Source organism: Mobula hypostoma, chromosome 2, assembly GCF_963921235.1.
Source record: "Mobula hypostoma chromosome 2, sMobHyp1.1, whole genome shotgun sequence".
Lineage (NCBI taxonomy): Eukaryota > Metazoa > Chordata > Chondrichthyes > Myliobatiformes > Myliobatidae > Mobula > Mobula hypostoma.
Genome location: NC_086098.1, coordinates 171,298,771 through 171,326,033, shown reverse-complemented (window position 1 = coordinate 171,326,033; position 27,263 = coordinate 171,298,771). Strand labels below are relative to the sequence as shown.

Below are 27,263 nucleotides of genomic sequence, written 5' to 3'. Positions count from 1 at the left end.
AGTCTTCCCAGTGCCATTAATTTACATGAAACTGCCCACACTCTGGGTGCAAGGGTGTTAAAGTGAAACAGCTGCTGCCAAATCAACGCCTATGACTTCATCTGGTGTGAAAACTTCAGCACAGCAGAGAAAGATATTGAGGTTAATAATCTGGGAGAAAGGGAAGGAGGTGAATTGCTTTTTCTTTTCAATCGTCTCCATCTGCCTCATTACAGGATCCATCAACTGCACAAGTCAGGGGTGCGATGTAACACTTTCTGTTTGACTGGATAAGTGCACTACGACTCTCAAGAAACTTGCCACTACAAAGATGATGGATGCTGCCACCTCCATCATAGACACTAGTCTCCCCAGCACCGAGGACATCTTCAAGGAGCAATGCCCCAAAAATGTGGCGTCCATTATTAAGGACCCCCCTGTCATCCAAGACATGCCCTCTTCTCATTGCTACAATCAAGGAGGATGCACAGGAGCCTGAAGGCACACACTCAACATTTCAGGAAATATATATATATTTACTATTGTAATTTACAGTTTTTTTATTATTATGTATTGCAATGTACTGCTACTGCAAAACAATAAATTTCATGACACGTGCCGGTGATATTAAACGTGATTCTGATTCTGATTCCCTTCCCAATTGTTTTGGCAAGTGTTGGACACTTAAATCTACCTCTATAGAGCACAATAGCACAGAAATAGGCCATTCGGCCCATCTGATCCATGTTGAGCCGTTATTCAGCCTCGTCCCATCGACCAACACCTGGACTATAGCCCACCATACCCCTCCCATCCCATGTACTTACACAAACTGCTCATAAAAGTTAAAATTTAACCCAGATCTACAACTGAAATTAATTCTGTTATTGCCATGATCTCATTTCTTCTTGCACTACTTTGGATTTGCACTATATTCTTTGCACCATTCTGTTCTTTTGCACTGTTGTCGTTATATTTATGTTTGTATTTGTTATTACTGTGAGCACTGTTTGCTCTTTGAGCTTCACATCAGCAAGGAATGTCTTTGCAACTTCATACATAAGCGGTGGGGAGCTGTGTGCCCTCGGTCGTAGCGAGCGCTGTGTGCCCTCGGTCGTAGCGAGCGCTATGTGCCCTCGGTCGTAGCGAGCGCTGTGTGCCCTCGGTCGTAGCGAGTGCTGTGTGCCCTCGGTCGTAGTGTGTGCTGTGTGCCCTCGGTCGTAGCAAGCGTTGTGTGCCCTCGGTCGTAGTGAGTGCCTGTTTGCTGCCCTCCTGGAGGGAGGCGTAGGAGCCGGTGCACACTACCGGAGAGCTGGAGAGAGGCGTAGGAGCCGGTGCACACTACCAGAGAGCTGGAGAGAGGCTTAGGAGCCGGTGCACACTACCGGAGAGCTGGAGGGAGGCGTAGGAGCCGGTGCACACTACCGGAGAGCTGGAGGGAGGCGTAGGAGCCGGTGCACACTACCGGAGAGCTGGAGGGAGGCGTAGGAGCCGGTGCACACTACCGGAGAGCTGGAGAGAGGCGTAGGAGCCGGTGCACACTACCAGAGAGCTGGAGAGAGGCTTAGGAGCCGGTGCACACTACCGGAGAGCTGGAGGGAGGCGTAGGAGCCGGTGCACACTACCGGAGAGCTGGAGAGAGGCGTAGGAGCCGGTGCACACTACCGGAGAGCTGGAGGGAGGCGTAGAAGCCGGTGCACACTACCGGAGAGCTGGAGGGAGGCGTAGGAGCCGGTGCACACTACTGGAGAGCTGGAGAGAGGCGTAGGAGCCGGTGCACACTACCGGAGAGCTGGAGGGAGGCGTAGGAGCCGGTGCACACTGCCGGAGAGCTGGAGAGAGGCGTAGGAGCCGGTGCACACTACCGGAGTGCTGGAGAGAGGCGTAGGAGCCGGTGCACACTGCCGGAGAGCTGGAGGGAGGCGTAGGAGCCGGTGCACACTACCGGAGAGCTGGAGAGAGGCGTAGGAGCCGGTGCACACTACCGGAGAGCTGGAGGGAGGCGTAGGAGCCGGTGCACACTACCGGAGAGCTGGAGGGAGGCGTAGGAGCCGGTGCACACTACCGGAGAGCTGGAGAGAGGCGTAGGAGCCGGTGCACACTACCGGAGAGCTGGAGGGAGGCGTAGGAGCCGGTGCACACTGCCGGAGAGCTGGAGAGAGGTGTAGGAGCCGGTGCACACTACCGGAGTGCTGGAGAGAGGCGTAGGAGCCGGTGCACACTGCCGGAGAGCTGGAGGGAGGCGTAGGAGCCGGTGCACACTACCGGAGAGCTGGAGGGAGGCGTAGGAGCCAGTGCACACTACCGGAGAGCTGGAGAGAGGCGTAGGAGCCGGTGAACACTACCGGAGAGCTGGAGAGAGGCGTAGGAGCCGGTGCACACTACCAGAGAGCTGGAGAGAGGCTTAGGAGCCGGTGCACACTACCGGAGAGCTGGAGAGAGGCGTGGGAGCCGGTGCACACTACCGGAGAGCTGGAGAGAGGCGTAGGAGCCGGTGCACACTACCGGAGAGCTGGAGGGAGGCGTTGGAGCCGGTGCACACTACCGGAGAGCTGGAGGGAGGCGTTGGAGCCGGTGCACACTACCGGAGAACTGGAGAGAGGCGTAGGAGCCGGTGCACACTACCGGAGAGCTGGAGAGAGGCGTAGGAGCCGGTGCACACTACCGGAGAGCTGGAGAGAGGCGTAGGAGCCGGTGCACACTACCGGAGAGCTGGAGAGAGGCGTAGGAGCCGGTGCACACTACCGGAGAGCTGGAGGGAGGCGTTGGAGCCGGTGCACACTACCGGAGAGCTGGAGAGAGGCGTAGGAGCCGGTGCACACTACCGGAGAGCTGGAGAGAGGCATAGGAGCCGGTGCACACTACCAGAGAGCTGGAGAGAGGCGTAGGAGCCGGTGCACACTACCGGAGAGCTGGAGAGAGGCGTAGGAGCCGGTGCACACTACCGGAGAGCTGGAGGTGGTGTGGTATGGCATCCATACTGGAGTTGGTTCTGCTCTCCAGTGTTCACTCAGCAGAAGACAAAATGTATTGTGTTTGACTGCAAACTGCAGGGACTTGGACTATATTTTTTTGTGTGCAACTGTATTTTAATGATATCTTATAGGTCCTATATGTCACATGGGGGTGCTGGGAACGGACCCAAATGCAAGACACAGACACTGAAGTACAAGGAACAGGACTTGACTAGAGTAGGGACGTGACAGGTTTCAGTTTAGGAGCAGGGACAAGAACGCAGACTTGGGCTATGGAAAGCGGGACCAGGACTAGGAACCATGGACTAGGAGACAAGGCTTGGACTCCGAGCCCGAGACTGGACAAGGACCCAGAACCTGGGTCTTGCCTCAGGCTCAGGCTCGGACCCCAGAACCAGGCAAGGACATGACATGGCTTCAGGACAGGACGTGGCTGGGGTCTAGAGGCCTGAGCTTGGAGACAGGCTGGGGTCTTAGCTCTTGAGGCTTGAGGCTGGGGTCTTGGGTCTTGAGCTTGGCTTGGGATCCTCGAGGCTTGGGGTCTTGGGTCTTGAGCTTGGCTTGGGATCCTCGAGGCTTGGGGTCTTGGGTCTTGAGCTTGGCTTGGGATCCTCGAGGCTTGGGTTCCTGAGTCTTGAGCTTGGCTGCGGGATCCTCAAAGCTTGGGTTCTTGAGTCTTGTGCTTGGCTGCGGGATCCTCGAGGCTTGGGTTCTTGAGCTTGGCTGCAGGCTGGGGTCTTGAAGCTTGGCTTGGGGCAAGGCTCAAGGCTTGGGGTCTTGAAGCTCCTCCTGGGCAGGGCGCGGTACTCCACCCAACAAAGGGGCAGGACCAACCACAGGGTAACGGCAATACAGCCTGGCTTACCCGACAGAGGCAAAGGACAGGAAGGGACAGAACCAACTGCAGGTAACGGCAAGACGGCCTGGCTTACCCGACGGAGGCAAGGGACAGGAAGGGAAAGAACCAACCGCAGGGTAACGGCAAGACGGCCTGACTTACCCGGCGGAGGCAAGGGATAGGAAGGGACAGAACCAACCGTAGGGTAACGGCAAGACAGCCTGACTTACCCAGCAGAGGCAAGGGACAGAACCAACCACAGGGTAATGGCAAGATGGCCTGACTTACCTGGCAGAGGCAAGGGACAGGAAGGGAGCTAGGTACAGGGTAGCTTCAAGACAAGACTTCAGGCGAGACGAGGCGAGAGTTACCAGCAAGACAAGGCAAGGCTTCAGGCAATGCAAGGCGAGAAAACAGAAGACAGGGGAAGGGATACAAGGAGTAAGGACAAGACAACCCAGCAGCCACGCCCTGGTCTCTGGAGGTATTTATGCAGCCAGCCCCAACGAGCATCAGCTGCCTCAATTAGTGCTCAACAGGAACAGAAACAGGGTAGACAGGAAAACCTGGAGCAAGGGTCGATGGACCGGACCGTGAACCGGAATGCAGACTTCACGGACCAGACCATGACACTATAAGTGCCTTTTGCTGTGTATGATTGTTGGTACTGCGTGTTGCATCTTGGTCTTGGAGGAACACATTTTGTTTGGCTGCATTCATGGATATTCTTATATGATTGAATGACAATTAAACTTGAACTTGATACATGACAACAAAATCAGAATCTGAGTCAGAATTAGGTTTTCTATCACAGCCTTAGATGGTATGGTGATTTGTGGCAGCAGTAGAGAGCAGACTAAAATTATTCTCAAATACATAAGTAAATAAATCATTCAAAACTAAAAGTAATAATGTGGTAGGGTTCAGGGATCATTCAGAAATCAGATGGCAGAGGGGAAGATGCTATTCCTGATTCACTGAGTGTGATCCTTCAGGCTCCTGTACCTCCTCCCTGATGGTAGTAATGAGAAGAGGGCATGTCCCAGATGGTGAGGGTCTTTAATGGTGGATGCCACCTGCTTGAGGCATTGGCCCTTGAAGATGATCTCAATGGTAGGGAGAGATGTGACCATGATAGAGCTGGCCAAGACTACAACTCTCTGCAGCCTTTTGAAATCCTACACATTAGAGCTTCCATTCCATGCTGGGATGCAATCAGTTAGGATGCTCTCCACAGTAAATCCATAGAAATTTGTAAGAATCTTTGGTGACATACCAAATCTCCTCAAACATCTACTGAAGTAGAGCCACTAGCGAGTCTTAGACAATAAGACTATAAGACATAGGAGCAGAATTTGGCCATTCAGCCCATCAATGTTGCTTCGCTATTCCACCATGGCTGATCTCAGGTCCCACTCAACCCCATACGCCTGCCTTCTCGCCATATCCTTTGACGCCTTGACTGATCAGGAAACGATCAATCTCCGCCTTAAATATACCCATGGACTTGGCCTCCAGTGCAGTCTGTGGCAGAGCATTCCACAGATTCACCACCCTCTGTCTAAAAAAATTCCTCCTTTCCTCCATTCTTGCCCTATTCTTCCAATTTGTCAAAGTCCTGCTGCAATCACATTGTTTCCTCAGCTCTGTCTACCCCTCCACCTACCTTCATATCATCCACAAACTTTGCCACAAAGCCATCAGTTCCATTATCCAGATTATTGACCAACAGTGTGAAAAGTAACATTCCCAATACTGACCCCTGAGGAACACCACTGGTCACTGGCAGCCAACCAGAAAAGGCTCCCTTTTTTCCCACTCACTGCCTCCAGCCTGTCAGCCATTTCTCTATCCATGCCAGTGTATTTCCTGTAACACCACAAGATTTTATCTTGTTAAGCAGCCTCATGTGTGGCAACTTATCAAACGCCTTCTGAATATCCAAGTAAATGACATCCACTGCCTCTCCTTTGTCCACTCTGCTTATTACTCCCTCGAAGAACTCTAACAGATTTGTCAGGCAAGATTTCCCTTTACAGAAACCATGCTGAATTTAATTTATTTTATCAACAGTCTCCAAGTACCCCGAAACCTCATCCTTAATAACAGACTCCAACACTTTCCCAACCACTGAGGTTAGGCCAACTGGCCTATGATTTCCTTTCTTTTGCCTTCCTCCCTCCTTAAGGAGTGGTGTGACATTTGCAATCTTCGATTCCTCCAGGACTGTGTCAGAATCAAGTGATTGTTGAAAGATCATGACCAATGCAACTGTTATTTCTTCTGCCACCTCTCTTGGGATTCTGGGATATTGTCCATCTGGTTCGGGTGACTTATCCAACTTTAGACCTTTGAGTTTGCCTATCAAAGTATGTCGAAGCCAAGGAGCTTCAGCTGCTCTCTGTTTCCACCATTAACTCCTTAGTAAGACCTGTTGTGTGTTCTCCTGACTTCTCGTTCCTGAAGTCCACAATCAATTCCTCGGTCTTGTCAACACTGAGTGCAAGGTTGTTTTTGCGATACCATTCTAAACTATGAGACAGTTAAACTGAACAATGGACAGATCAGATAAATGGGTTAACACAAGCAATTCTGCAGATGCTGGAAATTCAGATCACACAGCACCTATGGAAGGAATAAAGAGTTAATATTTCCAGTTGGGACCCTTCAACAGGCAGATAAATGGAGCATCAGCTAAATGGATAACATAATAATGGCCACTGTTTCCACTAAGTTGCACAGGGCACATAATAAATGCTCCCACGCATATAGACTTTGTTTCCACGCATCTGGAATTTTCTTTTATATAATGTTAATAATATCAAAAAATTTTTTTGAGCTACAGTGCAGAATAGACCCTTCCGGCCCTTTGAGCCGTGCCCCAATTTAATCCTAGCCAAATCACGAGACAATTTACAATTTACAATGACCAATTAACCTGCCTGCCAAAAGGTCTCGGCCCGAAACGTCTCCATAAATGCTGCCTGGTTTGCAGAGTTCCTCCAGCATTTTGTGTGTGTTAACCAGGAAATCTTTGGACTGTAGGAGGAAACTGGAGCACCCAGAGGAAACCCACAACATCACAGGGAGAATGTACAAACTCCTTGGAGGCAGTGGCAGGAATTGAACCCAGGTCACCTGTGTTGTAAGGCATTGTGCTAACCACCACACCACTGTTTTGCCCAAAATTATGTTAATATAATTTTGAAAGCTATATTAAAATAATTGTGAAAGACCCTGCAATTAATTATATTAATGAATCTAATCCATAAATTTTCTAAATAATAAATGTACAACAACCTTTACTTAACATTTTAGAGCTTCAACATATTTACATTGTCCGCGTTTCAAGTTATAACACTGTTAAAAATTGTAACGATAAACACAGAATGGAAGTCTGTAGCTCATTGTTAATAAACTGCCAGCCTGCTGAACTCTGACGCTGTCTAAATTTAAAAGTTTATGAAACATGAAGGATTTTCTTTGTTGTACTATATTTTATTACACACTTCCATTTATAAAATCGAAAGTATGTGATTTTTCAATTTTCATTCTAATATTCAGAGTATGCATATTATACAAAAAACATTTAAGGTGCTGCACAGTTTTCAGGCCGTGTAAAAATTTCCTGCTTAGAGCAATGGTTGGTCCGTGCAGGTGTAAAATAATTAAATGGCCATGATTTGCTTCTTGGTGCTGCACCCAAGGAAGAGACCTTTCAAGGAAAAACAGGGGTGAAAGTCAAAGTTGAGAGATTTGACATATAATCGAGTCAGTCAACCATAAACACTCTCGATCTGCTGCTGGTTTTTGAGGAAGTGGTTCTGGCTGCAGTCCAATCTCATATTGCAGCTTCTGAGATAAGAGCAGCTTAAAGTGGAGGGGCTCTCGGAGACGAGTGGCTTCATTCTTTTGAGCGGTGAGCTCCTTCTGACAGCGTGTGCAGTCGAGGCGAAGTGGTGAAAGGAAGCAATAGCAGATGTTTCCAACCACAGGTAGGGAGTTCAGTGACAGTCAACGTGCTGAGCAACAACATAAACAAGATCCTCAGCACATTTCTATCTCGAAGATAAAGAAGCAATCTGGTGCAATGGAGTTTACAGAATATTTACACCCTCAGTGCAGCAAAAACCGCCGAGACAATTACTGGGGTTTCCATCCTCTCCCTTGTGACATTTACCAAGTGCGTTGTATACGAAGAGCTCGAAGCATTGTTGAGAATTCCCACCACCCGTCCCACTACCTCTTTGACCCACTATTGCCAGGAATGAGATACAGAAGCATCAGGACTAGGTCTGTCAGACTGGATAACAGCTTCTTCCCTCAGGCTGTGAGACTAATGAATACACTGCCACTACCGAGGTCTCCTCACTAGGTTAGTGAGCAGTTTATTGCTTACTGTTTACCTGTGCTGCACACTTCACCTGCATTTTACTAACTTATCTGTGGTAGTATTTTGTTTTATGTGCTGTGTGTGATAGATGCATTGTGGGTGCGCTATTGTCCAGGGGAGTGTTGTTTTATTTGGTTGTATAAATGCACAGTCAGATATACAGTCAATAAACCTGAACTTGAACTTGTCCATTGCATTCTAATTTATTTATTGGGACACAGTGTGAAACAGGACCTTTCAGCCCTTTGAGCTGCACTGCCCAGCAATCTCCCGATTTAACCCTAGCCTAATCACAGGACAATTTACAATATCCGATTCACTGACCAACTGGTGCGTCGTTGGAATGTAGGAGGAAACCGGAGCACCAAGAGGAAACCCCCCACATACCACAGGGAGGATGTATAGACTCCTGACAGACGACACCAGAACTGAACTCTGAACTCTGAACTCTGAGCTGCAATAGCATCGCGCTAACTGCTAAGCTACCATGGCACTACATTACTTTTCAGCTCTGCCTTCAGTACTATTATTCCCAGCAAACTCATCACCAAATCCCAAACCTTGGGAGTCAATGCCTCCCTCTAAAGCTGGATCCTTGACTTCCTGACCTATAGGCTGCAATCAGTAAGGATAAGACCATAAGACCACAATGCAAAGAAGCAGAATTAGGCCATTTGGCCCATTGATCCTGCTGAACCATTCCATCACTGCTGATTTATTATCCCTCTCAAACCCATTCTCCTACCTTCTCTCCATAACCTTTGACATCCTTGCTAATCAAGAACCCCTCAATCTCTACTTTAAATATACATAGAACATAGAACATAGAATAGTACAGCACAGTACAGGCCCTTCGGCCCACAATGTTGTGCCGACCCTCAAACCCTGCCTCCCATATAAGCCCCCACCTTAGATTCCTCCATATACCTATCTAGTAGTCTCTTAAACTTCACTAGTGCATCTGCCTCCACCACTGACTCAGGCAGTGCATTCCACGCACCAACCACTCTCTGAGTAAAAAACCTTCCTCTAATATCCCCCTTGAACTTCCCACCCCTTACCTTAAAGCCATGTCCTCTTGTATTGAGCAGTGGTGCCCTGGGGAAGAGGCACTGGCTATCCACTCTATCTATTCCTCTTATTATCTTGTACACCTCTATCACGTCTCCTCTCATCCTCCTTCCCTCCAAAGAGTAAAGCCCTAGCTCCCTTAATCTCTGATCATAATGCATACTCTCTAAACCAGGCAGCATCCTGGTAAATCTCCTCTGTACCCTTTCCAGTGCTTCCACATCCTTCCTATACTGAGGTGACCAGAACTGGACACAGTACTCCAAGTGTGGCCTAACCAGAGTTTTATAGAGCTGCATCATTACATCGCAACTCTTAAATTCTATCCCTTGACTTATGAAAGCTAATACCCCATAAGCTTTCTTAACTACCCTATCCACCTGTGAGGCAACTTTCAGGGATCTGTGGACACGTACCCCGAGATCCCTCTGCTCCTCCACACTACCAAGTATCCTGCCATTTACTTTGTACTCTGCCTTGGAGTTTGTCCTTCCAAAGTGTACCACCTCACACTTCTCTGGGTTGAACTCCATCTGCCACTTCTCAGCCCACTTCTGTATCCTATCAATGTCTCTCTGCAATCTTTGACAATCCTCTACACTATCTACAACACCACCAACCTTTGTGTCGTCTGCAAACTTGCCAACCCACCCTTCTACCCCCACATCCAGGTTGTTAATAAAAATCACGAAAAGTAGAGGTCCCAGAACAGATCCTTGTGGGACACCACTAGTCACAATCCTCCAATCTGAATGTACTCCCTCCACCACCACCCTCTGCCTTCTGCAGGCAAGCCAATTCTGAATCCACCTGGCCAAACTTCCCTGGATCCCATGCCTTCTGACTTTCTGAATAAGCCTACCGTGTGGAACCTTGTCAAATGCCTTACTAAAATCCATATAAATCACATCTACTGCACTATCCTCATCCATATGCCTGGTCACCTCCTCAAAGAACTCTATCAGGCCTGTTAGACACAATCTGCCCTTTACAAAGCCATGCTCTCTGTCCCTGATCAGACCATGATTCTCTAAATACCCAAAGACTTAGTCTCCACAGCCATGAATTCCACAGATTCACCACCCTGGTAAACAGCAACACCTCTGCCATGATTTTTATTAACTCTGATGCTCCACAAAGATGAATTCTCATCCCCTACTGTACTCCCTGTACACTCATGACTGTGTGGCCAGATTTGAGTCCAACTCCTGCTGAAAGTTTACAGATGATACCACTGTAGTGGACTGCTGGCGTGACTGAACCCAGGAGCTGAGGAATGGCAGACCCTGTCATGGTGAGCACTGGCAACAATTAGATCCAGGAGCGGAGGAAAGGCAGACTCTTGAGGAGGAGACAGAGGACAGGAGGAGGAATAGCAACAGAGAATGGGATGCACAACTGAGTGACACCTTGAGACAAATCATTCTCCACAAACACTCAGGGACTCCACTACAGCAGTAAACAAAAGTCCGCTTTAAATAATCACAGAATGCAGGAAACCCGTGCCAGTCACAATGAACTTGACAAGATTAAAAGGAAGGCACCAGGGCTTGACGGCTCTAGTTAAGACACAATTAGTAGAGTGCAGGTGCTTGAGAAACCTAGAAGCCCAGTGCAAGCCGCAGAGGCCAACAGGGCACATGACAGATAATGACGAATCAGAGCAGAGGAAGAAGATAGGCAGCTTAGTGTCATGGTGACATGGCAACATTTCCATCGATGGCAACTAAACAAAAGGGCTGGTCATTGACTTCAGAAAGGTGGGGGTGGGGAGGGGAGGTGTTCCCTTAGAGGCCAACATTCCCTCTAATTTCTTTTTACAGCTGTGCGGACCAACCATTGATCTGAGCAGGAAATTTTTACATGGCCTGAAAACTACGTGGCACTTTAAATGGCTTTTTTGTAATATACATACTATGAATATTCAGAATGAAAATGGGAAAAGTCACGTACTTTTGATTCTATTTACTAATTAAAGGGTATAATGAAACACAGTATAACAAAGAAAATCTTTCACGTTCTCTCACTGCATCCATTTGCAGCTGTGGGGAAACAAAGGCCGTGTGCGTGGGAGCACTTCAGTTACTGCGCGGCCATGCACCCGTGCAGATTAGGGGGAATAGCAGACGGGGCACATGCTCCTGTCTGCATCAGTGATGTTGATGTGGAGAGGTTGAGAGCTTCAAGTTCCTAGGTCAACAATAGCCTCCAACCATGTCGACATCACCAACACCTCTAATTCCTCAGGAGGCTAAAGAAATTCAATGTCCCCATTGACTCTTACCAATTCTCACCATAGAAAGCATTCTGCGTGGATGCATAAAGACTTCAAAGTTCAAAGTTCAAAGGAAATATATGTCACCATGTACTATCCTGAGATTCATTTTCTTGCGGGCATTCACAGTAAATACAAACGAACACAATAGAATCAACAAAACACCAGAAACAACAAGGACAGACAAACAACCAATGTACGAGGGGTGATTGATAAGTTTGTGGCCTAAGGTAGAAGGAGTCAGTTTTAGAAAACCTACCACATTTATTTTTCAACATAGTCCCCTCCTACACGTACACACTTAGTCCAGTGTTTGTGGAGCATACGGATCCTAGACCTCCAGAAAGTGCCCACAGATGGGCGATTGATAAGTTCATGGCCTAAGGTAGAAGGAGATGAGATATACAGCTCTCGTTACATGCACATGCAGTTCAACTCTTTGAGTGATTATGCAGAAAGTTTGAAGTTAATAACTCATCTCCTCCTACCTTAGGCCACAAACTTATCAAACACCCCTGCTGTGGACCACTTTCTGGAGGTCCAAGATCCGTATCCTCCACAACCGCTGGGCTAAATGAGTAAATGTAGGAGGGGACTATGTTGAAAAATAAACGTGCTAGGTTTTCTAAAATTGACTCCTTCTACCTTAGGCCACGAACTTGTCAATCACCCCTTGTACAAAAGACAGCAAACTGTGTAAATATAAAAAGAATAAATAAATAAATAAGCAAGCAAGCAATAAATATCAAAAACATGAGATGAAGAGTCTCTGAAGGTGAGTCCATTGGTTGTGGGATCAGTGTTAGGGTGAGTGAGGGTGAATGAAGTTAGCCAGAACCAGAGGGGATAACTCTATCCCTTCTGATAACTGTTCTGTACGTGACCACAAGGAACTACAGAGAGTGTAGGCACAGCAAAGCACATCGCAGCAACCAGAAGAACATAAGAAGTAGGAGGAGGAAGCCATCGGCCTGTCAAGCCTGCTCCGCCATTCAATAAGATCATGGCTGATCTGGCCATGGACTCATCTCCACCTACCTGCCCGTTCCCCATAACCCTTAATTTCCCTACTATGGAAAAATCTATCCAACCTTGTCCTAAATATATTTACTGAGATGGCTTCCACTGCTTCATTGGGCAGAGAGTTCCACAGATTCACCACCCTCTGGGAAAAGCAGTTCCTCCTCATCTCCATCCTAAATCTACCCCCCTGAATCCTGAAGCTATGTCCCCTAGTTCCAGTTTCCCCTCTGTGGACTCTGCCTACACTTCTTGCTGCCTCAGTAAAGCAGTCAGCATAATCAAAGACCACACCAGCTCCAGACATTCTCCCTTCTGCTCTCTCCCGTCGCAGCCGACACAATCTCACTGGCTCTCTGCTCAACTTTGGAACACTTGGGCAGTAAGAATGCCTACAGTATGTCAGGTTGCTGTTTATTGAATATAGCTCAGCATTCAACACGAGCAACCCCTCAGTACTAATCAGCAAGTTTCAAAATCTGGACCACTGTATCTCCTCTTCACCTGAATCCTTAACTTTCTCAGCAGAAGACCACAGTCAGAGTGGATCAGAAATAACATCTCCTCCTCTCTTAGCCCACAGCTCTCTGCACTCTAAACTGTGTTGCTAGGCACATCTCAAACCCCATCTACAAATTTGTCAAAGACACCTCTGTTGTTGGCCAAATCTCAGATGATCACAAGGAAGGCGTACAGGAGTGAGGTAGATCTGCTGGTTGAGTGGTATTGCAACAACAAGCTCACACTCAATGTCAACAAGAACAAAGGATTGATTTTGAACTTCAGGAAAGGGAAGTTGGGCGAACACACACCAGTCCTCATTAGTGTCAGAGAGCCATAGAACACTACAGCACAGAAAAAGGCCCTTTGGCCCATCTAGTCCATGCCGAACTATTATTCCGGCTGGTCCTGTTGACCTTCATTGGACCACAGCCCTCTATACTCATGCCATCCACGTACACATCCAAATTATTGAGGGATCAGCAATGGAAAGGGTGAGTAGCTTCAAGTTCCTGGGTGTCAGCACCTTGGAGGATCTATCTAGGTCCCAACAGATTGAAACAATCACAAATAAGGCTCGACAGTGGCTAAACTTTATTAGGAGTTTGAAGAGATTTGGGATGTTACCAAAGACATTCTGACTGGTTACATCAGGGAACGGAATGGAGATTATAATGTGCAGGATCAAAAAAGGGCTGCAGAGGATTTTAGACTCAGCCAATTATAACACAGGCACAACCCTCCCCTGCACTGAGGATATCTTCAAAAGGCAGTGTCTCAAGAAGCCAACATCCATCATTAAAGGACCCTCACCATCTGGGATATATCTTCTTCTCACTGCTACCATCAGGGAGGAGGTACAGCAGCCTGAAGACACACACTCACCATTTTGGGAACTGCTTCTTTCCCTCTGCCATCTGATTTCTGAACGGTCCATGAGCTGTACCTCATTATTTATTTACTTGTGTGATTTATGATCATTTTTCTCTGTTGTTGCAAAATGACTTTCACAACATATATCAGTGATAATGGGAGGGGAGGGGGAGCGGTATAACAAAAAGCAGAGCACCCAGTGGAAACACACGCTGTCACAGAGAGAATGTACAAACTCCTCATGGGCAGCAGTAGAATTGAACCCAGACGGCCTGTACTGTAAAGTGTTGTGCTAACCACTACTCTACCAGAGTTCGTGTACTCTGGTTTCCGGACCATATACAAAGATGTAATGGCTAGTATTATAATTGGCCACACGGGTCTAATTGGGCAGTGGGGTCTCGTTGGGCCGGAGGACCTGTTACTGTGTTTAGATTAGATTAGATTCAACTGTGCCAAGTACAGATACAAAGCCAATGAAATGCAATTAGAATCTAACCAGAAGTGCAAAAGAATAGTATTATTTACAAAATAACTGCGAATAAAAAGTAAGTGCGACAGCATACAAATATAGAAGTACTGAGACAGTCCAATACGGATGCAATACTGCTTAGCACTGTGATGTGAGGTTCAGCAGGGTCACAGCTTCAGGGAAGAAGCTCTTCCTGTGCCTGCTGGTGTGGGAGCAGAGGCTCCTGTAGCGCCTACTGGATGGGAGGAGAGTAAAAAGTCCATGGTTAGGGTGAGATGCATCCTTGATAATGCTTTTCTCTCTGCCCAGGCAGCGTTTATGGTAGATGTGCTCAATGGTGGGCATTTAGGTGCCGATAATCTGCTGGGCAGTTTTCACCACACACTGGAGTGCTTTGCGGTCCGATACGGAACAATTGCCATACCACACTGAGATGCAGTTGGTGAGTATGCTTTCAATGGTACAGCGGTAAAAGTTCGTCAGTACCCTATGTTGAATCTCTAAATAAATAAAACTAATTGTAAACTCCATAATATCTGCCCTTATCAAGTCAAGTTCATTGTTATTTAACTATATTCATGTATAGAATGTATATAACCATATTATGTATGCAGAAACGAGACAATGTTTCTCCAAACACAGTAGTGCACCTAGCACACGATCGCATATGAAGGTACGGATAAAATCTACAGATAAATAACAAATAAAGTGCATTAATATTAAATAGTGTAAGATACAGAACAGATTAACCAGTGACACTTCGAATACGATGCAGCATGGAGTTCAGAAGCCTAACAGCCTGGGAGAATAAACTGTTCTTCATTCTGACCATCCTTCTTTTTATGCATCGGAGTCTTCTGCCTGATGGTAGAAAGTCAAAGAGGAGGCTGGATGGATGGAGACTAGGGGCCTGCGTATGTAGCACTCCTGGTGACTTTTCCCGAAGGACAGTAGAGAGACCCCTATGATCCTCTCAGCTGTTCTCATTGTCCTTTGTAGGGACTTCTACATAATCTACATAATTATTTTATGTACCTTTAAGATCACCCTTCAGCCTCCTAACCTCCATTGGATCTGTCCTCATTGATTAATCCTTGTAGCTCCAGTATCCTCTTGATCATTTCCACATCCTCAAATTATGCAGAGCCATAAGCATTTTACTTTGTCCGTGCTCACAGCCAGAGGACACGGTGAACTCTTTTTGTTCTGCCAGCCCTCTGTTTCTTTCTACAAGGGGTAATGCACTGCTAGTTTCCCAGTTGCATTTGATAATGAACGTAGATCAGTAGTCATTCTGTCCGGCTTCCCAGGGGAGGAGGAGGAGGCACAGCAGCTGCCTACCCTTCCAGTCTGCAAGGCGAGACCAGGCAAACGTTTCTGAGTGCAGCTTTCGTCCTGACCCCAACGTCGCACTCAGCTCCAAAAGCAATCTGTCCCAGATTGATGAGCCGAGCAATTATCCAGCTTTCTTTCTCAAGGTGCGATCTCCGTTCTTACACAGCTTTCAAATTACTCGTTGAGAGAGAGAGTGGGAGAGGGGGGAGAGAGTGAGAGTGTGTGTGTGAGAGAGAAAGAGTGTGTATGTGTGTGTGTGAGAGAGAGGGAGAGAGCAAGTGAGTGAGACAGAGAGAGATAGAGATTGAGCCAGAGGGGTAGGGAGAGCAGATGGGTGAGAGAGAGAAACTGGGAGAGGGAGAGAGGCAGAGAGAGAAAGAGACAGTCAGAGAGGGAGTGAAAGAGAAACAGAGAGAGAGAGATTGGAAGAGAGAGGAAGAGCAAGTGAGTGAGAGAAAGAGACAGAGAAAGAGAGGAAGAGACACCGAGACAGAGATTTGGAGGTTCACAAGGATGATTCATCTAGGGCTTTTGGTTGGGAAGAATATGTAGATTTTGTGAGGACACACACATCTATGGCTATTATTATAAAGCCTGTGACAATCATGATGTGTCCATTCAGATCCACCAATATAGACTATTTGGTCCATCGAGTCTGCTCCACCATTCAATCATGGCTGATCTTTTCTCCTCCTCCTCAGCCCCACTCCCAAGCCTTCTCTCCATAACCTTTGATGCCGTGTCAATCAAGAATCTATCAAGCTCTGCCTTAAATACACCCAATGACCTGACCTCCACAACTGCCTGTGGTAATCAAATCCACAAATTCACCACTCTGGCTAAAGAAATTTTTCTGCATCTCTGATTTAAATGGACACCCCTCTATGCTGAGGCTGTGCCCTTTTGTCCTGGACTCCCTCACCATGGGAAACATCACTTCCACATCAACTCTGTCTAGGCCTTTCAACATTTGAAAGGTTTCAATAAGATCCCCTTCATTCTTCTGATTTCCAGCGAGTACAGTCCCAAAGCCATCAAACATTCCTCATATGATAACCCTTTCATTCCTGGAATCATCCTCGTGAAACTCGTCTGGACCCTCTCCAATGCCAGCACATCTTTTCTAAGATGAGGGGCCCAAAACTGTTCACAATACTCAAGGTGAGGCCTCACTAGTGCCTTATAAAGACTCAGCATCACATCCTTGCTCTTGTATTCTAGACCTCCTAAAATCACGCTAATATTGCATTTGCCTTCCTCACCACCGACTCAACCTGCAAGTTAATCATTAGGGTGTTCAACACAAGGTCTCCCAAGTCCCTTTGCATCTCAGATTTTTGGATTTTCTCCCCATTTTTAAAATAGTCTGCACATTTATTTCTACTACCAAAGTGTATTTTCCAACATTGTATTTCGTTTGGCACTTTCTTGCCTATTCTCCTAATCTGTCTAATCTTTCTGCGTCCTACCTGTTTTCTCAACACTACCTGTCCCTCCACCAACCTTCGTATCATCTGCAAACTTGGCAACAAAGCCATCTATTCCATCATTTAAATCGTTGACATACAGCATAAAAAGAAGTGGTCCCAACACCAATCCCCATGGAACACCACTAGTCACTGGCAGCCATCCAGAAAAGGATCATTTTATTCCCACTTGCTGCCTCATGGTTCCATGTCCTTGAACACGGCTCAGTCCACAGACTCGAAACAATCCTGAAGCTGCTCCTCTGCTTCCCACAGTAAACTCTTTGTTGCCCTGATCTCTGGAACTTTGCTCTTTAGTCTCTGCTCTTTACACTCTGACCTCTTACCTCTTCTTACCTGCCTATCACCTCCCCCTGGGTCCCCTCCTCCTTCCCTTTCTCCTAGAGTCCACTCCCCTCTCTTATCCGATTCCTTCTTCTCTAGCCCTTGACTTTTCCCCACCCTTCTTCCTTTACCTCTCACCTTCCAACTGGCCTCCCCCAACATTTTTATTCTGGTACCTTCCCTTGTCCTTCTCAGTTGGCCCAAAGCATCAACTGTTTGCTCTTTTCCATATATACTGCCTGACCTGCTGAGTTCCTCCGTCCTTTTGTGTGAGTTGCTTTGGGTTTCCAACATCTGCAGACTTTCTCATGCTTATGATATCCTCTATCAAATCTCCGCTCAACCTTCTACATTCCAGGGAATAAATTCATAGCTTGCTCAATCTTTTAACTCAGGTCCTCGAATCCCGGCAACATTCTTGTAAATCTTCTCTAGAAATTCTCTTCAGATTTCTGAGGTGAGGATTCTAAATTTGACAAATACTACATCTTGACGCTAACTGTTTAATTATGTTACCGTGTCAGTGGCTCTAGTAAATTAAACCTTTCAATCATAAGACAGATCACTGCTCAGTGACTCAGACAATAGATCTGAGATTGGCTGGAGTAAGTGATGTTCTTTCCAGCTTCTGCGACTGATTAATTGCTGCGAAAGAGGCTGAAGGGCGACAAATATGGTGCTTTCATTACAACCACAGAATTTTTAAAAAATTCTTTCCCCTATTATTGAACAAAACATTTGACTCTTTCACAGCCTCAGTGGACAGACATCATCCACCACCTACAGACGTAACCCAGCATGGAATTAGAGCCTTTGGGGGATGTAGCTCAGTGGAAGAGTGCATGCTTTGCATGTATGAGGTCCCGGGTTCAATCCCTGGCATCTCCACACAGGAGATTTTGAGTTTTGAACAACAAAAGGAGGAAAATCCCGGGGGGGTGGGGGGGTGTAATGGTTAGCACAGCATTTTACAGTAGAAGTGACATGGGTTCAATTCCGGCTGCTGCCTGTAAGCAGTTTGTATGTTCTTCCGTTGTTTCCTCTGGGTGCTCTGGTTTCCTCGCACAGTCCAAAGATGTAATGATAGGTAGGTAAATTGGTCATTGTAAATTGTCCCGGAATTAGGCTAGAATTAAAATCGGGGGATTTCTTGGTTGCGTGTCTCGACTGGCCGGCAGGGCCAGTTCCATGTTAGATCTTGATAATAAATAGAAAGAATTCTGACCAGACTTCAGAGGGAATTCAGACTGTAAAATCCAAACCTGAGACATTGACATGTAGACCTCACCTCCAATATTTCCGCTGCTAACTCTCGGATGTTGGGGCAGCATGGCAGTGTAGCGGTTAGTGTAACACAATTACCGTACTAGTGACTGGGTTTGATTCCAGCCGCTACCTGTAAGGTGTTTGCACGTTCTCCCCGTGACCGCGTGGGTTTCCTCCGGGTGCTCCTGTTTCATCCCACAGTCCAAAGCCGTACCGGTTGATAGGTTAATTGGTCACCTGGGTATAATTGGGCAGCGCGGGCTTGTTAGGCCAGAAGGGTCTGTCACGCAGAAAAAGACATCTAACTGAGATAGTCCTAGTTTAGCCCATATCCCCTAAACTAAGGGTTCCCAGCCTAGGGTCCACAGCCCCTTATTTGGTGGTACTGGCCCATAGCATAAAAAAGGCCTTTCTCTAACATTTCCCATCGCTGTACTGGTCCAAATGTCTTTTAAACGTTGCAATAGCACCCACCTCTGCCACTTCCTTCTGGCAGCTCATTCCATATACTGTGTAAAAAAGCTGCCCCTCAGGTTCCTATCGAGCCTCTGTGCCCACCCACATCACTAGAATACCGAGTGGAGTTCATAGCCTTAGAATCAGAGTCAGCTTTCATATATATTTGTTGTTTAATGGCAGCAGTATATTGCAATTCATAATGAAAAAAAATCAATGAATCACAATAAGAAATATGTACAGTAGAGAGAGAGAGAGAGCGAGCGAGCGCACTAGGGTGCTTAAAGACTTACACAGTACTGTATTTGTCAACATGGAGTGGAGAGCACGTTTGTAAATGTGGTGGAAGCAAAGATTGTTGGGAATAGAAACATAGAAAACCTACAGCACAATACAGGCCCTTCGGCCCACAAAGTTGTGCCGAACATTTCCCTACCTTAGAAATTACTAGGCATAGCACTCCATTTTTCTAAGCTCCATGTACCTATCCGAAAGTCTCTTAAAAGACACTATCGTATCCACCTCCACCACTGTCGCCGGCATCCCATTTCACGCACTCACCACTCTCTGTGTAAAAAATTACCCCTGACATCTCCTCTGTACCTGCTCCCCAGCACCTTAAACCTGTATCCTCTTATGGCAACCAGTTCAGCCCTGGGAAAAAGCCTCTGACTATTCACATGATCAATACCTCTCATCATCTTACACACCTCTATCAGGTCACCTCTCATCCTCCGTCACTCCAAGGAGAAAAGGCTGAGTTCACTCAACCTATTCTCATAAGGCATGCTCCCCAATCCAGGCAACATCCTTGTAAGTCTCCTCTGCAGCCTTTTTATGGTTTCCGCATCCTTCCTGTAGTGAGGATGGAGTGCCACGAGAGGGATGGAAAACTGTGTTGGGAAATGTATGATCATGCATTTTGGTAGAAGGAACAATAGTGCAGACTATTAGCTAAATGGGGAGAAGGTTCAAACTTCAGAGGTGCTGAGGGACTTGGGAGTCCTTGTGCAAAACCCCCAGAAGGTTAATTTACAGGTTGAGTCTGTGGTAAAGAAGGCAAATGCAATGTTGGCATTTATTTCAAGGGGGATAGAATATAAAAGCAAGCAGATCATGTTTAACCTTTATAAGACACTAGTCAGGCCACATTTGGAGTATTGTCAACAGTTGTGGGCCCCATATCTCAGAAAGGATGTGCTGTCATTGGAGAGAGTCCACGAGGATGATTCTGGGAATGAAGGGGTTAACATCTGAGGAGCATTTGGCAGCTTTGGGTCTGTACTCACTGGAATTCAGAAGGGTGCAGTGGGATCTGATTGAAACCTACCGAATATTGAAAGGACTAGATAGGTTGGATGTCAGGAGGGTGTTTCTATGGTGGGGGTATCCAGAACTAGAGGGCACAGTCTCCATATTGAGGGGTGACCTTATAGAACAGAGGTAAGCAGGGGAATTTTTTTAGCCAGAGAGTAGGGAATCTGTGGAATGCTCTGCCACAGACTGCAGTGGAGGCCTAGTCTATTAAGAGAGAAGTTGATTGTTTCCTGATTGGTCAGGGCATTGAAGGATATGGCGAGAAGGCAGGTGTATGGGGTTGAGTGGGATTTGGGATCAGCCATGATGGAAACTCGATGGACTGAATGGCCAAATTCTGCTCCTGTGTCTTATGGTCTTAGGGGTGTGGGACAGGTGGCAGAGAAGCAGAGCCAGGGGAGGAGGGTGTTGTGCATGCAGACACACCCAGCCCTGAGACACCAGGCAAGGTCATTTGATTCCAAATGATTGGTCTATAGATCATTACAGAATGTCTCTCTGGTGTTTCCTGCTCCATCCCCTCTCCCTTTTCCTTTTCCCAACTATGATTCCCCGTCCCTGCCCTTTTCCACACTCAGTTGACAATAGTCCCATAAACATTTCGCACAGTAACATGGATATATATATAAATGAAATATGTAGTGAAAAAGATTTTAAAAAATAAAGATAAAAAAATAGTGAGGTACTGTACAAGGATTCAATGTCCATACAGAAATCTTGATGGCAGCGGGGAAAAAACTGTTCCTAAAAAGTTGAGCGTACAGTATGTCTCCAGGCTCCTGTACCTCCTCCCTGATGGTAGCAATGAGAAGAGGACATGTCCTGGGTGATGGGGGTCCTTAATGATGGATGCTGCCTTTGTGAAGAAATCCTTGATGCCTCAACGATCCAGAGGAAATCTGGGGGCACTTTACATTTAAAACACACAAATTTCTCACATAAATTCAATTTCAGCTATCGGTCTCCTTTGTCCTGTGTTCAGATGAACAATAACTGGAGATCTTTGTGTTCTGTGTCATGCCCCCAGGCCTGAGGATGCTCAGTGTATGAGAAATCGTGTAGCTCTCCGATGGATTAAACAGGCTCTGATGCAATTTCATTAATAAGCTCGACCTGCGATTATGAGTTTCACCACCTGATATTGATGCTGGGTAATGGGAAAACTACAAGACCTCACCCAAGGTGACCATTTATCCCCCTAACAACTATTTGTCATGATTAACTTTCTTTCTGACAGCCTCCTGTCTCATAAACATACCAATGTTTGTTAGTTCCACTGGGGGGGGAAACTTATCTCTCTTTCTCAGAGGCCAGCTGGATAATTCCTTATCCATGGTGTCAATAAACTGTTTCTCAGTATGTGGGAAGATTAGAACAGTTAGAATTAGTGGGTTCCTCAGCCTAGTGACCCAGGATATTATTTATTAAAGTGTATAGGATACTGACAGGTGGTATTCTGAATCAGAATCAGAATCAAGTTTACTATCACCGACATGTCATGAAATTTGTTGTTTTGCCGCAGCTGTACCGTGCAATCCATACAAAATCACTATAAGTTACAAGAAGACAAATTTTAAAAAACAGCAATAATGAATAAATCATGCAAAAAAAGAGAGAAAATAGTGAGGTGTTTATTGATTAACGAGCCATTTGGAAATCTGATGGTGGAAGGGAAGAAGCTATTCTTTAGATTTTGAGTGTGTGTCTTCAGGTTCCTATACCTCAGGAGTTCCCAGCTTTGTTTATGCCATTAAACAAGATGTCCATGGACCAAAACCTTTAAATGTGGACCCCAGGTTCCATGGACCAAAACCATTAAATGTAGACCCCAGGCTGGGAATGCCTGCTGCACCTCCTCCATGATGGGAGTAATGAGAAGGAGCCATGTCCTGGATAGTGAGGGTCCTTAGTGATTGGATGCAGCCTTCTTGAGGTACTAGCATTTGAAGTTGCCCTCGCTGGTGGGCTAGTGCCCAAGTTAGACAAGTATAAAATCATGAGGGTTATAGGTCGGGTCAATGCATACAGAGCTTTGCCCAAGGTTGGGCAATCAAGAACTGAAAGGTGCAGGTTTAAGAAGAGAGGGGAGAGACTTAGTAAGAACCTAAGGGGCAAATTTTTCTCTTAGAGGTGGTCAGTATATAGATTGAACAGGTTGAAGCAGGTCTAGTAATAACATTTAAAAGCTTGGAGGGCAAAGTTCCCTCTAATTTTTTTACAGCTGTTCTGAGCAGGAAATTTTTACACGGCCAGAAAACTTTGTGGCACTTTAAGTGTTCTGTTTGTAATATACATATTACGGTGTCAGCACTCAGCGGGCCGACAGTCTATTACAAATGAGCTACAATTTGTAACTTGAAACACTGAATGTAAATACATTGAAACACAAAAATGTTTCAAAGTAAAGGTTGTGGCATGTTTATTATTTAGAAAAATTATGGATTATATTCATGAACACAATTAATTACAGGGTATTTCACAATTATATTAACAATTTCAGAACGATATGAACATTATATATAAGAAAGTTCCAGTTGCGTGGCAACAAGTCTGCGGGAGCACCAGTCACTGTGTAGCCACGCACCCGTGGAGCTTAGAGGGAACAGTGCTGGAGAGGCACGTGGATAGGAAGTGTTTAGGGGAATATGGGGCAAACGTGGGCAAATGTGGCAGGTCAGGGAGGAGAAGACGGTGGCACGACGCAGCACGCGTGGCCGCTCTGAATGATATCGATTACGTGTTAACTAGGGTGCTGTGCACAATCCTGATTTGATAGAGACAGCCGTGAGAAGCGCAGAGGAACATCTGGAGAAACTTCTGAAATGCCTGCTTCGCAGCCGCTGCTACTGTGCGATCGAGAATCTCCAGAGACGAAGGCCCCAAATCCTCAGCTTTGCCTGTTGCTTGACGGCCGGGGCCAGGCTCAAAGTGCTTGGCAGAGATGGTGCTCAGTGCTCAGTGTCGGAGAGCTGGTCGGAGGCTCGGAGTTTTCGGACGGACTCAGAGTCGGACTGTGGTCGGATGCTTCCAGGATGCTGCATCGGCAAGTTGGCGGCGCTGGAGTTTCACCGTCTGCGTGAGATGATGGGATTTTCGAAAGACTTTGAGACTTTTACCATGCCATGGTCTGTTCTTATCAAATTACGGTATTGCTTTGCACTGTTGTAACTATATGTTATAATTATGTGGTTTTTGTCAGTTTTTAAGTCCGTTTGTTATGTGTTTCTGTGATATCATTCTGGAAAAACATTGTATCATTTCTTAATGCATGCATTACTAAATGACAATAAAAGAGGGCTGCGTGTCCTCATAATCAAATCTAATCTAATCGAAAACTTAAGTGGGCACCGTGGTTGGATTAGATGAGTTGAACCATCTTCCGTGCTGTATGACTCCATCATTAAATTCATGGAGTCATAGGGCACTGTAACACAGAAACAGGCCCGATGAGCCATTCTGTCCATGTCAATCTGTTAGTCTACTAGTCCCATCAACCTGCACTCAGACCATAGCTCTCCATACCCTCCACGTGCTATCCAAATTTCTCTTAAATGTTGAAATTGAACCTTCATCTGTCACTTCTGCTGGGAGCTCATTCCACACTCTCACCCCTCTCTGAGTGAAGAAGTTCTCCCTCATGTGTCCCATCTCCCCTTTCACCCTTAACCCATGACCTCTAGTTCTAGTCCCACCCAACATCAGTGAGGAAAGCAACACACACCAAATGCTGAAGGATCTCAGCAAGCCAGACAGCCTCTATGGTAAAGAGTAAACAGCCAATGTTTCCAGCCAAGACTCTTCATCAGGACTGGAAAGGAAGGGGAAAAGTCAGTGTAAGAAGGTGGGGGGGAGGGGAGGAAGTACAAGGTGGCAGGTGATAGGTGAAACTGGGAGAGAGGGAGATTGGAGTGATGTAAAGAGCTGGGAAGTTTATTGGTGAAGGAGATAAAGGGCTGGAGAAGAGGGAATCTGATAGGAGAGGACAGAAGGTCGTGGAAGAAAGGGGAAGGGGAGGAGCACCAGAGGGAGGTGATGGGCAGGTAAGGGGATAAGGTGTGAGAGGGAAACAGGAATGGGGAATGGTGAAGAAGGTGGGGGGGGGGAACAATTACCAGAAGTTAGAATCCAGGAGCTCTAAGTGCAGAAAGGGCTCTTTCCTTCAAGACATCAATCCAACGGCAGAGAGAGAAGGTCTGCACAGAGAAAGGGTCTTCACAAAGGATCCTGAAGTTTTTCTAGACAGAGTAAGAATTAGTGGATGTGCTGGGTGAGGGATGGAGGTTTGGGTTCAGGGAAGATGTTTCCCACTGACCAGGAGTTCTGGTCTCAGTGTATGGGATAAGACAGGGTCATAAAGCACAGAAAGAGACCCTTCAGCCTATCAAATCCATACTTAAGGGATTGTTTCTGTGCATAGTGCTCTGGAAGTCTCATCCAACATCCTGAGACTGGGACTCCTGTTACTCTGCCTAGTCCCATCAACCAACACGCGGACAATAGCCCTCCTTACCCCTCCCTTCTGCGTACTTATGCAAACTTCTCTAAAATGTTGAAATTGAACCTGCATACCCTTTTCTGCTGGTAGCTCATTTGACACTCGCAATAGCCTCTGAGTAAAGAAGCTCCCCGCTCGGGTTCCCCTTAAACATTTCACCTTTCACCCATAAGCCTATGAAAGGGAAACATCTAGAACTCAGGTGGAGAGAAGTCACTCACACTGGTCACATTGGTTCAGAAGCCTGATGGTTAACATAGAAACATAGAAACATAGAAAATAGGTGCAGGAGTAGGCCATTCGGCCCTTCGAGCCTGCACCGCCATTTATTATGATCATGGCTGATCATCCAACTCAGAACCCCGCCCCAGCCTTCCTTCCATACCCCCTGACCCCTGTAGCCACAAGGGCCATATCTAACTCCCTCTTAAACATAGCCAATGAACTGGCCTCAACAGTTTCCTGTGGCAGAGAATTCCACAGATTCACCACTCTCTGTGTGAAGAAGCTTTTCCTAATCTCGGTCCTAAAAGGCTTCCCCTCTATCCTCAAAATGTGACCCCTCGTTCTGGACTTCCCCAACATCAGGAACAATCTTCCTGCATCTAGCCTGTCCAATCCCTTTAGGATTTTATACGTTTCAATCAGATCCCCCCTCAATCTTCTAAATTCCAACGAGTACAAGCCCAGTTCATCCAGTCTTTCTTCATATGAAAGTCCTGCCATCCCAGGAATCAATCTGGTGAACCTTCTTTGTACTCCCTCTATGGCAAAGATGTCTTTCCTCAGATTAGGGGACCAAAACTGCACACAATACTCTAGGTGTGGTCTCACCAAGGCCTTGTACAACTGCAGTAGTACCTCCCTGCTCCTGTACTCGAATCCTCTCGCTATAAATGCCAGCATACCATTCACCTTTTTCACCGCCTGCTGTACCTACGTGCCCACTTTCAATGACTGGTGTATAATGACACCCAGGTCTCGTTGCACCTCCCCTTTTCCTAATCGGTCACCATTCAGATAATAATCTGTTTTCCTATTTTTGCCACCAAAGTGGATAACTTCACATTTATCCACATTAAATTGCATCTGCCATGAGTTTGCCCACTCACCCAACCTATCCAAGTCACCCTGCATCCTCTTAGCATCCTCCTCACTGCTAACACTGCCACCCAGCTTCGTGTCATCCGCAAACTTGGAGATGCTGCATTTAATTCCCTCATCCAAGTCATTAATATATATTGTAAACAACTGGGGTCCCAGCACTGAGCCTTGCGGTACCCCACTAGTCACCGCCTGCCATTCTGAAAAGGTCCCGTTTATTCCCACTCTTTGCTTCCTGTCTGCTAACCAATTCTCCACCCACACCAATACCTTACCCCCAATACTATGTGCTTTAAGTTTCCACACTAATCTCCTGTTGAGGGATAATAATTGTTCCTGAACCTGGTGATGTGAGTACTGAGGCTCCTGTACCTTCTTCCTGATGGCAGCAGCGAGAAGATAACATGTCCTGGGTGGTGGGGATGTCCCTAAGACACCAGTTATTACTTCAATTTTATTCAGATCTTCCTACAGAAAATTCCTGTCCGTGAAGAGCAGAATCTAATTAAAGAATCAGCTGTTGTCATAAAATCAACTAGCTATTTTCCAAAAAATTAAATTCGGTTTTGTTCATTGAGACTCCTCTGACTTCATAGTGAACTGTGTTTTATTAGAAAATAAATAGGTCTTTTTTAAACTGCATAAATTGAATTGAAGTGTTTAATCACAATGATGAGACTGGTATTCTCCTGAAGACCAAAGGATGTTTAAGACCATAAAACCATAAGACATAGGAGCAGAATTAGACCATCTGTCCCATCCAGTCTGCTTCACCATTCAATCATGGCTGATCCTTTTTTTTTTCCTCCTCAACCCCAGTTCCTGGCCTCCTCCCTGTAACCTTTGAAATTTATTTAGTTTATTTAGACCAGGAGCTCCCAACCTAGGGTCCACAGATCCTTTGCTTAATAGTATTGGTCCATGAGGTTGGAAGAAATAGAAAGAAGGACTATTTGTTCTGTTGGGGTATGGAAGAGTTGTAATAATTTAGATTCAAATTTATTTATCACAGGTACATTGAAGCATGTGTCATTTGCATAAACAACCAAAGCAACCTAAGCATACACTGAGGGTAGCCCACA

At 46.3% G+C, this 27,263-nt stretch overlaps 1 long non-coding RNA gene and 1 other non-coding gene across 2 annotated transcripts in view; both read left to right on the top strand.

Moving 5' to 3' along the window:
- Positions 1–302, top strand: part of LOC134360057 (uncharacterized) — a 47,363-nt gene extending 47,061 nt beyond the window's left edge. The window contains exon 3 of the long non-coding RNA XR_010021241.1: positions 216–302. This is a non-coding gene — a long non-coding RNA (uncharacterized LOC134360057). The remainder of the gene's footprint in view (positions 1–215) is intronic.
- Positions 303–18,359: 18,057 nt separating this feature from the next.
- Positions 18,360–18,431, top strand: trnaa-ugc (transfer RNA alanine (anticodon UGC)). The gene has a single exon. It is a non-coding gene; the product is annotated as a tRNA-Ala (tRNA).
- Positions 18,432–27,263: the final 8,832 nt, after the last annotated feature.